This window comes from Pelodiscus sinensis, chromosome 14 (assembly GCF_052426305.1).
Source record: "Pelodiscus sinensis isolate ZL-2025 chromosome 14, ASM5242630v1, whole genome shotgun sequence".
Taxonomy (NCBI): Eukaryota; Metazoa; Chordata; order Testudines; family Trionychidae; genus Pelodiscus; species Pelodiscus sinensis.
The window spans coordinates 3084554-3098431 of record NC_143065.1 but is presented as its reverse complement, the minus strand read 5'-3'; the positions used below and the strand labels follow the sequence as shown (position 1 = coordinate 3098431).

Below are 13878 nucleotides of genomic sequence, written 5' to 3'. Positions count from 1 at the left end.
GACTTAATGCTGCAGACTTTGCGCAGGACAGTATAGCGTGCTATTGGCTGAAGATTTTAATGAAGTATTCACAGTAACACGAGGGGGGGGGGGGTGGGAAAGAAACCAATTTCAAAGATACAGCATGTCTCTTCTCTCTTTAACCACTTTGCTAGTCAAATTATGCTCATGTTTCTTGACACTCTCTCCAGTCGCTTTAATTGACTGAAAGGTTAAGGATGGTACTGGTGCTCACATTTAACCTTTCTAGTTGATTAACTTCATTAAAAACTGCCACAAGCTTGTTGATGAATATCTCTCTAGCTTTAGAGTAAGAAGAATCTCAGAAAAAAGCTTTTTCCTGTTTCAAAATAAACAAATATGTGAAGTATGTGCTCAACTGGCATAAATGGACACAATTTTATTTGGTGTAACTTCATCAAAACGGTCAGCATCTCAATTGTGTAGACTTACTGAATTAATTCTACTCATTGTTAGGGTAGTGTTGTTATATATGTATTGCAGATTCACACAGAGGTCTCTCTTATTGGGATCAACATAGTGGGTGTGTCTAGACGGCAGGGGGGTTTTTGTCGCCTTTTTTCGAAAATACTTCACCTGCATCTAGACTGCAGCCACGTTCTTTCGATTTACTTTCGAAAGAAAGTTTTTTTGATCGTGATAAACCCCATTTTACGAGGAATAACGCCCTTTTTTGAAAGTACTATTTCAAAAAAAGGTACTATTGAATGCAAACTGCTTTTTCGAAAGAGCGGCTTGCTTTTTCAAAAAATCTGCTTGTCGTCTAGAGGCTGTCTTTCAAAAGAGGCTTGTAGTCTAGATGTGCCCGGTGTGAGGCACTGGACATAGAAATATACAGATGTGGGGTGAAATTTTGGTCCTATCGAAGTCAATGACATCAGGATTTTACCACATTACTTTGGCTTTTTAAAAAATTTTCAGACATTTGTGTTAACCTTGCCTAGTTTATTTTTAAAACATTTGCACATCTTGAAAATAAATGACCCTTGCCTATTGAGGGCATGTTTTGATGTAAAACCAATTTCAATTTTGTGAAAATGGTGAATTAACATTCCAGACCCCTCCCATCAAACAATGAAATTCTGCCTCAAACTCTCCCCCTCCCCCCCTTAGACCTTTCCCAAAGGCACTACCTCCCTACAGAAATAAAAAGCTCTAGGGCCAACGCCTGGGTTGCAGCTGGGGAATACTTGATGCAGCTCAAGAAAGTGTGAGTCATCCTATCCTGTCACAAATTGAGTGCCAACCCCTGGGCAGCTGGGCATTGGCCAGGTCATGCATTTTTGCCATTAATCATCTGCATTGCACTGGTGGCTGGCAGAATTACATCACCTGAAGTCCCTTATGAAGGGGAAGAATTTTCCAGTGGCTGGCCATGCCTGTTGTGTTCCTCTGAGTGGTAACAGATGTTAAGTTTCCAGTTGGAGAAGTCAGTGACAAGCAGTCTGGGTATGTTTTTAGAGTGACATATTTTGTTACACCACGTAACCTCAATGTTGGAACAGAGGAAGTCAATTACACCAGACAGGCTAGTCGTTCAAGAATCTCAACCAAAACACCGGTACCAGGTTCCTAAGGACAAACTCTGCCTCCTCCAATTGACACCCTTTTTTGGAAAGACAAAGGCAGAGAGAGCGCAAACTCCCCTGCTGCTTTTAACAGCTCCCAAAACATAACCTAAATCCAGAACTAATAACAATGCCGCATTTTTTTCATACTGGAAAGGCCTCTCCCATTTAAAAAGCAAAGCAAAACAAAAAACCTTGTAAAATGATGTGTTTCAGTCACTACGCGGTGACTGACGCTGTCCGATCACCAGAAGATTGGGCTTTCAGATTTCCTCTCTTCTGGCTGCTGCCAAAACTTGTATTAGAGGATCTTGTGAAGGGATAAACCAGGGTAAATGAAAATCAAAAGGCTTGCTGTAATTATAGGGTAGAGTGTAGCTTGAATTCTTATATCCTGAAAGCCTTGAAACTGTGTTAAGGCCCATTCTTCATTTGTTTCATTGCAATCTATAGATTGAGAAGAGGGAGAAGGCCAGGTTTGAGTAAGGATTCAAAAGGAAAACTCCTGCGCTCAAAATATATTCATTTTCTTCAACTAATATGAATTGTATAGTTCACAGATATTTTTTCAGCTTTCTGGTAAGAGTTGTTACTGTTATAAATTTTGTAATAAGGCAGCAAACAGCAATCCCCCAGTGACTCTTCTTGTAGCTTGTTATAATACCGTCGTTTCACAAAAGCCCTTGAAGAAATCATTTAAATTTGTTGGTAAATTCAATCTAAAGTAGAAGAATGTGCTACTTATTCTCCTGTGCTGCTGTCTCCTTAGGTAGCAACGGAGGCAATAATCATGGCTATTTACAGAGCTTTGCACAGTCCATGTACAATGTACATTGCAAGTCATGTATGATATTATTTCATCAAGTTGATGGGAATGCAGCAGTGGAATGAGGATGGACATGTGCATGGAGTTCAGCAATATTCTCCTCTTCTTCTTCTTCTTCTTAAACCCTTGTACTCCGAGTGGAGAATAGGTAATCTACAAGTCTCCGCCACTTCAGTCTGTCTTGAGACAGAACTTCTAGCTGACTCCAGGAGTACCCCAGTTGTTGTCCTTCAATCTCAGTAGATCTTCTCCACATTGTCCAAGGTCTTTCTCTTTTGCATTTTCCTTGCAGGTTTCATGTGAGAGCTCGACGGACTATGCTTGATGATGGTTTTCTGAGAGTGTGGATGGTGTCAAGGAGGGAGTTGTAGGCCCCAAAATGTATAGAATTCCATTCCCTCTGGAAGCAAATAGCCATTGTAGTCTTTCAAGCACTGATATAATATGCCTCCTGTTGCTAAACTTCCTTAGCCTCAGGATCACAAATTCTGATCCAGCTGCAACTTCCCAAGTAATTTTCTATGGTAGTACCAGAGCAATTCTGTGTCAAACTCACAAAAGTCATCCATAAATGTAGTACGGTCTGCATCTGAGAGAATTTGATGATTATTGAGCCAAATGCAGGTGAACAACATCTTGCTAAGGAAACATTGCTTTGTAGCCAATGAAGAGAGTCATGTGATTCAGAAATTATAAAATGTAGCTGGTGCCAAATGACCATCGCATGTTTCCACTTAAGGTCTCTGCTACTAGGGACCTGGTTCATCGGTTACAGTTAACGGGGCAGGGCGGGAGTCCCCCCACTCTGGGCCCACCTGTGTTTAATTGGCTAATTTGTTAAACATAATGTTTAACCAGTTAACTAATAAAATGGGATTTTACATTTCTACCTACTACAGACTTATTTTTTCTATAAAGTCCACAGCTACAAATCCACTTCAGTCAAATACTGTCTTCCTCACCACAGTTTTGTGTAAGAGGGCAGAAAAGCTCTTACAGTGGCTTCTTTAGGTTTCTCACTGCATCTTGTCATCTGTGTGAGTTGTAAGATGTAACTGTCTTTGCATAAAACATTGCTGTTTTACACGTAATTACTAAAAATGATATGAGCTACAGAGCTGGGCTAATAGGTCACAACTACCCTCCAAAAGCTGGCTTCTCAGACACAGAGTGCTGCGGATATGAATTTACCCTGTCATAGGAATTGCACAGTTTAGCCTATCTGTGTAGCTGTGATGAAGCTTATCAATTTTCACAATCCAAAAATATTTCTTTTTTAGGTCCATTATCCTTTGTTTGAAGGATACTGAATGTTTGTTCTTCAGAGAAGCAATGCAGCTACTTGCAAATGATGTATGAAATTAAAAACCCATCTCCACTGATCAAAGACTACATACAAGATGTTGTGCTGTTTGCTACAATATTCCCAGCCAGAAAAAAGTCACCACGTCAAGAAATGAGAGAGAGATTGGTATATACTCTTAAAAACAAATTCTCTCTGCCCTAGCCTCACCTGCTCTAGCTGTAATAGACATTGCAAAAACTCTTCCAGGGGCTTGGAAAATAAATGTTACAGTATTTCTTAGCTTTCTGGGAGATGTTTGATAAGAACTAGTTGCTCCATAGCCATATACTGATGGCATTGTCTGCCCTTTCCATGTTAAGAAAGTATAGAAAGGTGGTGTTCTAACTCAGTTCACTCCCTCAGCCAAACTCTCAATGCCCTCTGATAGGAGGTTTACTGAACTGCTGCTGTCTTAATCCCCAGTTTTGTGCCTGCCTGTGGGGAAGCAGAAGTTACTCCTGCTTGCAGCTCACTGGCAGCTGGTAGGGAAAGGGATTCACCGAAGACATGAGGATTCTTCTCTCTTAGTAGGTTTTCCCCATCCCTTGTTTGCTGCAGAGCCCAGGAGTAACATCAAAGGATTCCCACCCTGAGAACTTCCCACTGGCACCCCTCAGGCTGACTCATGCTTTGAAGATTAAAAGCCACATACAAGTGTTACGTGCTCTGTTACTCGTAACAATGACAAGTGTAACGTAGCCCTCGGAGTATGTGTGTTTTGAGCATGTTTTAGCAGAGATTTGCCATTTACATAGTTTGGACTATGGAGATATGTGGCCAGTGTTTCAGAGCTGCTCTCTCTTGTTGGTTGCAGATTTTTGCATGCTGAATTGCCAAAGTCCTTTAACAGTCCACAGTCTTGGTGCCCAACAATCCAATTTGCCCAAAGGAATGTGGGTTTACACATGCATACTAAGTCCTCAACTCTTTTTTCTTCTTTCATATGACTAAGTCTAGCTTGCTGTTGTCCGAGAACTTGCTGCACTTTGTATAAAGGCTCTGTAGGAAGAGACTTCATTTAAAAAGAAAAGCTTGTATTCAGGAAATAAACATGGAAGTTTTCATAGTACATTTAAATAAAATTTCTTGTATTTTCAACATAAACCTATAAAATAGTACTATTCTATCTGACAAAGAATTAGGTATTGAGTATTTTAGCATATATGAAGATCCATCTGTGTATTTTAAACTGTCTGATTGCTAATAGGTATACTTTAATTCAAATCTATAGGGGGGAAGATGGAAGGGGGAGCATTAAATCTATTGACTGGGTGATAATATAATAACCACATACCTTTCTTTTGTCCACACCAATTTTCTCTGATCAGTGATTGGTCCGGTGTTGATAGTCCATCAGAATACAATTGTGACATTTTAGACCACATAGGATGTTGCCTGAGATGATATAAATACTGCTTAGCCTGCCTTCTCTGACAGCCTGGGCACCCTATAATCCTGTCTTGATGAGCCAGGCACTTAAGCCACCTCCAGTATACACACAGGCAAGACCACACCCAGTGACAGAAGGTAATAGACACTGATCAGCTCCGGGAGGAGTCAGTTTAAGGAACTTGCCACAGCACACAGATATTCACTCCCCCTTTGCAGTACAAATTCTCTAGTTTCTCTCTCCTCCCCCCCCCCCCCCATTAGAAATTATATAACCTGGGTTATATTATAAACAAGAAATAAGTGTATTAACTATAAAAGGTGCATTATAAGTGGTCAAAAGGGTAGCAAACAGAACAAAGCAGATTACTAAGAAAATAATACAAAGCATGCAAACTTAGCTAGATTCACTAAAGAAATTGGTTTTGGATAATAATAATTCTTCACAGTCCTTCAGAAGCCAGGGATATCTTTCTAGCCAGGGTCTAGCGGTTCTTTGCCCCACCCATACAGTTACAGTCCTTCTGTTTCCAGATGTTTTCAAGTATCTTTTGGGGTGAGGAAGCAGAGGTGAAGCAAGCTGAAGGCGATCATTGCTTTCTTTCCCTGCCTTCTACAGAATTTCCAAAAGGTCAGAATCCTTTGATCCACAACCACTCTGTGGAAAAGTATAGCAGACCAAGGTGAGAGTTAGTATCAGGTGACCAGGTCACCTGACTCTGTAGCATCCCAGCATCTATGAGTCTGTATCAACATAGAAAGTCAGTTCATTGTCCTTGCTGCTGGGCCATCAGCCCTGACTTGGCTTTTCCATTGTAGTGTACCTGAAATGCCAGCAGTGGGAATGACCCAAAGTAGCATATATGAAATACAGACTCCTAACGTCAGATACAAAAATAATAATGCATACAAATGAGCTAATCATACTCAGTAAATCATAACCCAGGCACCTCATTTCAGGAAAGATGTAGACAAATTGGAGAAAGTCCAGAGAGGAGCAACAAAAATGATTAAAGGTCTAGAAAACATGAACTATGAGGGAAGACTGAAAGAACTGGGTTTATTTAGTTTGGAAAAGAGAAGACTGAGAGGAGACCTGATAGCAGCTTTCAAGTACATAAAAGGGTGTTACAAGGAGGAGGGAGAAAAATTACTCTACTTAACCCTTGATGATAGACAAGAAGTAATGGGCTTAAAGGGAGTGTTAGGCTGAACATTAGGAAAAACTCCTTAACTGTCAGGGTGGTTAAGCACTAGAATAAATTGCTTTGGGAGATTGTGGAATTTTTCAGGGATGATCTAGAATATGGTGCTTGGTCCTGCCATGAATGCAGGGGACCGGACTTGATCTCTCGAGGTCCCTTCCAGTTCTATGATTCTATGATAACCGTATCTGAATTATCTCAGTTGCGGCATATTCATATCATAAGCATATTTTCATAAAGAATATGAAACATAATGTCACAACTATAAATACGGAAAAGCTCAATTCTGTGCTTGGTTCCTCTCTTCCCATCCTCCTCCCCCACATCATTATTTGTAAGATTTCCACAGATAGGGTTTTTTATTATTATTCTTTATTTTTACTGGTCACATTCAGTGTAGAGAGAAGAGCCATAAAAATGAATCTTGTCTGTCACTAAATAGAAAGTACGGCTTCTGAGATTGCTGGTTCAGCTCACTGAACAAGACAAATCAGCAAAAGCAGATCAAGAGTGTTTCAAAAGGTTGGTAAGTAAGAGGGCAGTTGATGGAATATTTCATGAGTTACTTTGCTCTTTGGTATGTTACCCTACTCAGCAGGATGATGGGCCTGGCATAAAAAGCAAAGCAGAACGACAGTGGCTCTTTCATCTCCCCCTCAAGTTCTGCAGTGTACTATCAAAGTTCCCTAGAAATGATCCCCCTGCTTCCTGCACTTATGTCCATTCATTCCATCTCCCGTTTAGACAGCACTCCTGTTACGTTTTTGCAGCTAATGTAAAAAGACAGTTCCAGGCATACCCTTTCCTCTAATATTTGACATTTTGTAGTTGGGAGAGGTATGGCATCTGTCCCCTCCTTCTTGCTTCTCTCTCTCTCTCTCATTCATTGGTTGAATTATGAAGTTTAGTTACCAAAAAATGCAATGGATGGTTGAACATCATATGGTCGCCAAAAGCTTTGGTTGCACAATACGTTTGCCATTGATGGACATCAATTGAGTGATGTGCTGTGCTCAGTCTGAATCCTTTGGGATTTAGGATGAGGAGGAGGAGATTCACTGTTGGTCTACCATTAGGTCACAAGATTTCTTCTGTCTTCTTTCCCAAAGTATTTATGCCACATGGATTTCTATGGTATCAGAATCGGGGCGGAGGGGAGGCTACATAACCCCCTCATCACCTTTTCTGAATGGGATTTTCTCCCTCCTTCTCTCCTTGGCTAGTGAACAGTGCTGCCAGTCAGAACTAACACAACAACTGTGTTCTGGCTCCTTTAAAATGTATGACTAAATAGGAGCCTGCAGTCAAAAGGCCACATCTATCTTCCAAAATGTTTACCAGCTCTTTCCGAATGGCCTCCGTATTCATGGGGCCTCCACGTGCAAGTAGCTGCGTAGGCTTCTTTTGTCTGGATTGGGCCCTTAAATTGGAAAACATTTCAGCCTATTAGATTCTCCTCGGGTCTTGTTCATACTGCACACAGACAAGGAAAACACTCAACATCCTTAAAGAACAATAACAATTGAAGCCCAATGAATTTAAACTATGTTCTTCTGTTCAGGGAATTTTGCCATCTAGGATTTTGTATGCCCTTTCTTCTGCCCCTGACTTTTGAGAGTAGCTATCCGAAAAACTTGGTAGTGAGTAGGAAAAACATGACACATTTGCCTGTGTTTTATGGCTGATTTTCCTTCTTCATTTGCATGCTTTCCTAGGCTCTTTTATTTTCAAACAAAAAATACTGCCATTCTTCAAACCCAGATGCTTTTGATGTGAACAGAGGCGAAATACGGCATAATAATTTCTGCAGCGGACTCCTCTCCCCAGCTACAGTTAAAAAGATAAAAATAAAGTGAAATAATTGTTATGTGCTGCAGCTCACAGGAAACACTGAAAAGCCTTTCTCACTTCCTTGGGATTATGTGGCCATCAGCATTAATGCTTATGGCACAAAGAGAGAGCTGTATCCCTCCATGTTCTTTCTTTTTGAAAATCATCAGTAGTCTGAGAGAGGCTGTTTGTGATTTGGAAACTATTGTTCTCCTTGCAGGTATATCCACTTTATTTTCTTTTTATAGGTATACATATTGTAGCAAGAAAAAGCAAATTGCATTTTCTTTAGCTATTTCCTGTAGACCTTACTCTTCCATGTGGGGTTATATGTTTTTATTTCTCTCCCCATTCTCCACTGCCCCAAGCTTATTTTTCAATCAATAGCAATCCCATTTCTGCCTGTCAGAATTTCCTATTTCACACACTAATATTTAACTCCATCCATGCCTGCCTTTTAGAAGCATGTAACAATAGATGGTGGCAAAACGTGGCAATTGGAGCTAATGGCACAACTCTCAGCAGTACCTTCCATCCACAACTCCGACTGAAGCAAGTTGGGAATGTTTAGCACTTCTGACAAATCAGTATCAAATTTCACTTTTAGCTTAGTCACTGCACCAATTCTTCATTATAAATAATGCATCTGCATGTTTCCCCACAGCTTCACCAAGCAGCCCTCTATGCAGTCTTTAACCGGCGCTCCCTCTTAAGTAGCTCATCTTATTTTAATATTTTCCCAGTTATATTAAAAGGTATACAAGCAAATGTATTCTCAAAAGTTGTGACTACCTGTGTGGCTATAGCTCATTTGGACTGAGTGACGATACAAGGTATGTTGCTGAATTGATCTGACAGACTTTAAAAAATGAGAGGCTTTTTTGCTTCTTGTGGCATATTGTATTCCTTTTGTGGTTTCATAAACAGCCATGGATATTTTTAGAAATGAAAGCCATTTCATGGGGAGAAGTTAGGCTTACTGTACTATTTGTAAATGGTATATAAGCAGAGCTCTGAAAAGGACTTGTTGTCTGAAGAAGCAAGAAACTAAAAAGAAAAATAATTACAGATAACTGGGGCACTAACTTATTTACTTTTCTTGAAACCCTCTGCACCTATCACGTTATTTCTGGGCACACGTTCATAAATAATTTAATGAGTCAAAACAAAAGTGGCTGCCATGAAACAAAACTTTGAACCCTCAAAAGAAGCTACAAACATTTGAGCTTCTTTGATTTTTTTTATGCTTGTGTCAATTGTCCCTGCTTCTGTGCACACTTTCATGTGCCTCCATAGAATAATTGCACAGACGAGGACACACCGACTCAAAGCAGCACCATGGGTCCTACGTTTGTTTATCACAAAGTACGGTGTACCCCAAATAGTACACGTCCCTCCCTCTATAACACCCATGTGGGTGAAACCAATCAGTCACTACACTCGCGAGTGAACTCGCACAGGAAAACGATAGAAGGTGAAAAGCACCCTCTCACCCATGGGTAAACACTGTTTGCAAAGTGACCACTCTATAGCTGACCTATCGGTCCTCATCCTCAAAGGAAACCTTCACAACACGTTCAGAAGATGGGCCTAGGAGCTTAAATTCATAACTTCGCAAGCCACTAAAAATCACGGATTGAATAGAGATAGTGGATGTATGGCTAATTTTGATCTTTTTTTTTTCTCCTGTCCCCATTGAATGTAGCTTTGAGCACTTCTCACTAGCATCAGAAGATACTCTTTCCTTTTCTCAGTAGGTGGACCTCACCCATGCTCAGCAATCCTTCTTCCCAGAACAGCATCCCGTCACGTTGTCAAGCTTTCCTTCGTAACCATGACAGCTGCTAGACATTTTCTTTTTCTAAATGGAAGCTAAGGTTCTGATATAAGCACTTTATTCCAGGGGCTCTAGGCATGAGTCTATAATGTTTATGCCTTAATCCAGCCCTGACTGCAGGCTGAAATCAGACTCCCATTAGAACACTTAAATGGGCGAGCATGGTCATGCTTTACTAATAGCCTAAATTTCCCTTTTCTCATCATAAAACATGACACGTGATCTTCATTTCTCTTCCATAGCCTGCCACCCCCGGTGAGCTGTGAAAGACAGAAAACAGGATTCAACTGCTGATCCTCTGTATAGCAATGTGTCACTACTCAGTCACTTGCATGGCTATCAAGTTGTTTAATGATCTGTAATAGTGCATTTGGCGTGTGTGTGTGTGTGTGTGTGTGTGATTCTTAAATGGGGTTACTGTCACTCTAGATTTGTCCAACACATGGTTTTCATTGTTCCTAATGAGATCTTCACAAGCTATCAGTTATTTATGTAGGTTAAGTGAAATACACAGAGTGGGGTTGTTATATTTAAACTCTGTACCTTCAAAATGTTAGGAAAGGAATCATCCCTGATTCCATGCCTCATGCCCATATTATTTCCTTTGTATCTGTTCTAAAAAGACTGTAAGTGACATTGCAGAGGGTTTAGAAGTGAAAAAAGAATTAATCCCAGTACTCTTGTAAATTACCTTGCAAATGGAATAGGATAACCAAATCGCATCTGCTCTCCCAGAATCTGAAGCATGGGAGACAAAGGCAGGAAAGAGATTTTCAACTTTATTTTGGTGTGTTTGTGTGAACTTTTTTCTACTGTAATTCACAGGTAAATGCAGGCATGCACTAGTAAAACTTCTCATACAAAGCTCACAATAGTAACACTTTTGATGCCACTCAGCTGCTGTCTCCCAATCCTTGTTGCTTGAATCCGCTGCCCATATTCTCCAAAACTGAAACTGGTGGCACAAGCCCAGTGAAGAAAAGTGAACTTTAACTCTCACTGGGAGGAGAGATCAGTGCAGTCAATTACTAAATGCTTTCTTGTGGCCTTTGCCCATTAGAGTTTTGCAGTGTGATGATGTGTCTAATAGTGTGATACGATTTGGATTGTAGACTAAAGGGAGGCTGAGATTGTGTCTGCTTTTGTCTTACACAGTCTCTAGCACCTTGTTGTTACTAAACAGATAACAAATACTAAATAAATCCTTTGCTCTATCAATATTCTATGAGCATCATTCAGAAACGCATGCAAGAAGAGTGAGCATTCCCATGACCTGTCTCTAAAGGCAATTGGAAACCAGGAGCAGAATAAAAAGACAAGCATGGCTGGTAGCGGAAGAAATGTGAAGTAGTCCTTTTAAAAATGAGACCACCATAATGCTCCTCTGTACATAGGGAACTTGGGCTACCTGTGGATAAATGCCAGTTAGAAAAGATTTAAGTACACAAGAAAAAGCTAAGACCACAAACGATTCAGCATTGATGTGATCTGGTAATTCAAGCTACTTTATTTTAGTTATTTGCTCCTACCTTGTTTTCCGCTACCCCCATTACTCACAGTTTTAGTTTGTGACTCCACTGTGCTTTCCCCCTCTACTCATGATCAGGAGTACTGCAAGGTAAGGAACATTTGTAGAACAAAGAAGCAAATCTTGCTTCTTTCACTTTAAAAGTAACCAGATGGCATTAATCACACCAGCATCTCAGCAGTGTGTTGATTCATCATACAAAGTGAAGCCCTGAAAAATACCTAGTTCCATTTATGATTCTTGGCTCACAACAAAATACAGTTGAGTCCACTTCATGAAAACCACAGCTTCTTTCAGAGCCGAGAACCTACCAAACTCCCTTGAAGAATACAGTGACTTGCGCAATCATCAGAAAGGCAACATTTCACAAAGCAAACCTCTTCAGTTCTCACACCCCCTCCCCTCCGCCCACCCTTTCCTAGCAAGACTGTCAATGTAATGACAGCCAAGTTCCAACAATAGAATGTGTACCAACACCCTGGGTGTCTTGCTGTTGGGCGGAAACTGTATCTCAGTGCTCCTACTACTCACCATCCTACAAGCTACTGCTAGAGTAGATTCTTAGCACTACAATGGCTCCTAACATTCCTCTCCAACAGTGACTGGTGATGGGTAACTTCTCACCCTCAAAAGCCCTTCCCTATGGCTGCTCTTCTCATCATTTCACTTCCTGAAATTTTATGACATGTCCCTGCACCCTCTTGCTTAACTCTAAGTGAAAATTTGACCACAAAAAAAAATATTTCAGGTTGTTTTCCCATTGCCTAAAGACTGATTTTTTTTTCATGCCTGTCTACGTACTAGATAAATTCACGGAGGATAGGTTCATTAACAGCGATTAGCCAGGATGAGTAGGAATGGTGTCCCTAGATTCTGTTTGTCAGTAGCTGGAAATGGGCAATGTGGGTGAGATCACTTGATGATTACTTGTTCTGTTCACTCCCTCTGGGGGTACCTGGCAGTGGCCACTGTCAGCAAACAGGATACTGGGCTGGATGGACTCTTAGTCTGACCCAGTATGGCCGTTCTTTTGTAAATATTGCACCCTCTTGCACATTCGGAATACCACTTGTGTGCACAGACTGGGCAGAGGGATACCCGACTAATCTGCTTTCCCAATGCAAATACCTTTGATATTGACGATGTTATTGCACAATGTCAGTGCAATACGGTGGACACCTAATATACAAGGGTAGGGCAGACTTTTAAAAATGCATTGATTGGTGTCATTCAAAGAGTGCAAAGCAAGGAAGATGATTAATATACAGTCTTTTCTTTTTCAGATTTCTCAGGGGACATATTTTCACTTATTCACACCTTCTACTGTGGCAAAAATGGACTCTTTTCCACACCGAAAACCAGCAGCATAATGCCCATCTGATATATGCCTCAAGGAAATCGTATTTAAAATCTGCTGAAAGTAAGTCATTGAACAGCTTGGTTAAAGATAGCTTTAGTCATCTGTGTGACTATTTGTGGTACAAGAATAAGCATAAACTAATATTAGCAGTCTGGCTTTCGGCTACTGGAGAAAATACAAATGAGCTCTAATGCAGAATTTGAAGTTGTGATGTTCTGTATTGGTGTCAATGCATGCCTCAAATATTTCCCCCCGCCCCCCCCCCCCCCCCCCCCCCCGCCAACTATCCATGACATTGGACGTTCACGGCAATAAACTGTAAATCAGCAGTCCAGTTGTTGAAAGTATACAGCCAGAACCGGACGGAGGCATGGGCGAGCTGGGCAGCTGCTCAGGGCACCAACTGATGGGGGGCGCCTGATGGCAGCTGTCAGGGGCACACAGCTGCCATCAGGAGCTGCACGCCTGGCTCCCGCAGTACCAGCCCCAGCCCCGGGGCACCGGCCAGTAGCGCCCTTCTCCCCGCGGCTGCGGGGCCCTGCACGGCCCGACGCACGTGCCAGCAGTGCTGGCCGGACCGGGCCAGGCAGCACATGTGCCATGCGCCCCAGGGGCGGGCCCCGGGAAGCGCGCCAGCAGCCGTGACTGGCCTGTACATGCGCCGAGGGCCCCGGGGGGTGGGCCCGCGCCCCACGGGCAGGCCCGCGCATGCACCCTGCGCCTGGGGTGGTGCCGCGCGCCCGATCCCAGGGCGCCAAAAGGGCTCGGGTTGGCCTATGTACAGCATGAACTAAAGGACTATAAGTGAAGATTTAGATTCCAGTTAATGTTAGAATTAACTATACAGAAGTGGGGACTATAGACTGATTGTTGTTTTCTGTATTGTGTTCAGAGCTACTCTACCTTTGCTTTTATTGTGGTGGTAGCTGAAACATCCTGCAGTTCCTTGTGTCTTTAGACATGTGTAAG

General features: G+C 41.7%; 1 protein-coding gene across 4 annotated transcripts in view; it reads left to right on the top strand.

The window, feature by feature from the left end:
* OTUD7A (OTU deubiquitinase 7A) overlaps nucleotides 1-13878 on the top strand; it is a 227748-nt gene that overhangs the window by 90149 nt on the left and 123721 nt on the right. For all 4 annotated transcript variants that reach the window (XM_089781887.1, XM_075897706.2, XM_075897700.2 and 1 more), the window contains one exon: nucleotides 12833-12969. The gene's annotated coding sequence lies outside the window, so the exon portion shown is untranslated. The remainder of the gene's footprint in view (nucleotides 1-12832; nucleotides 12970-13878) is intronic.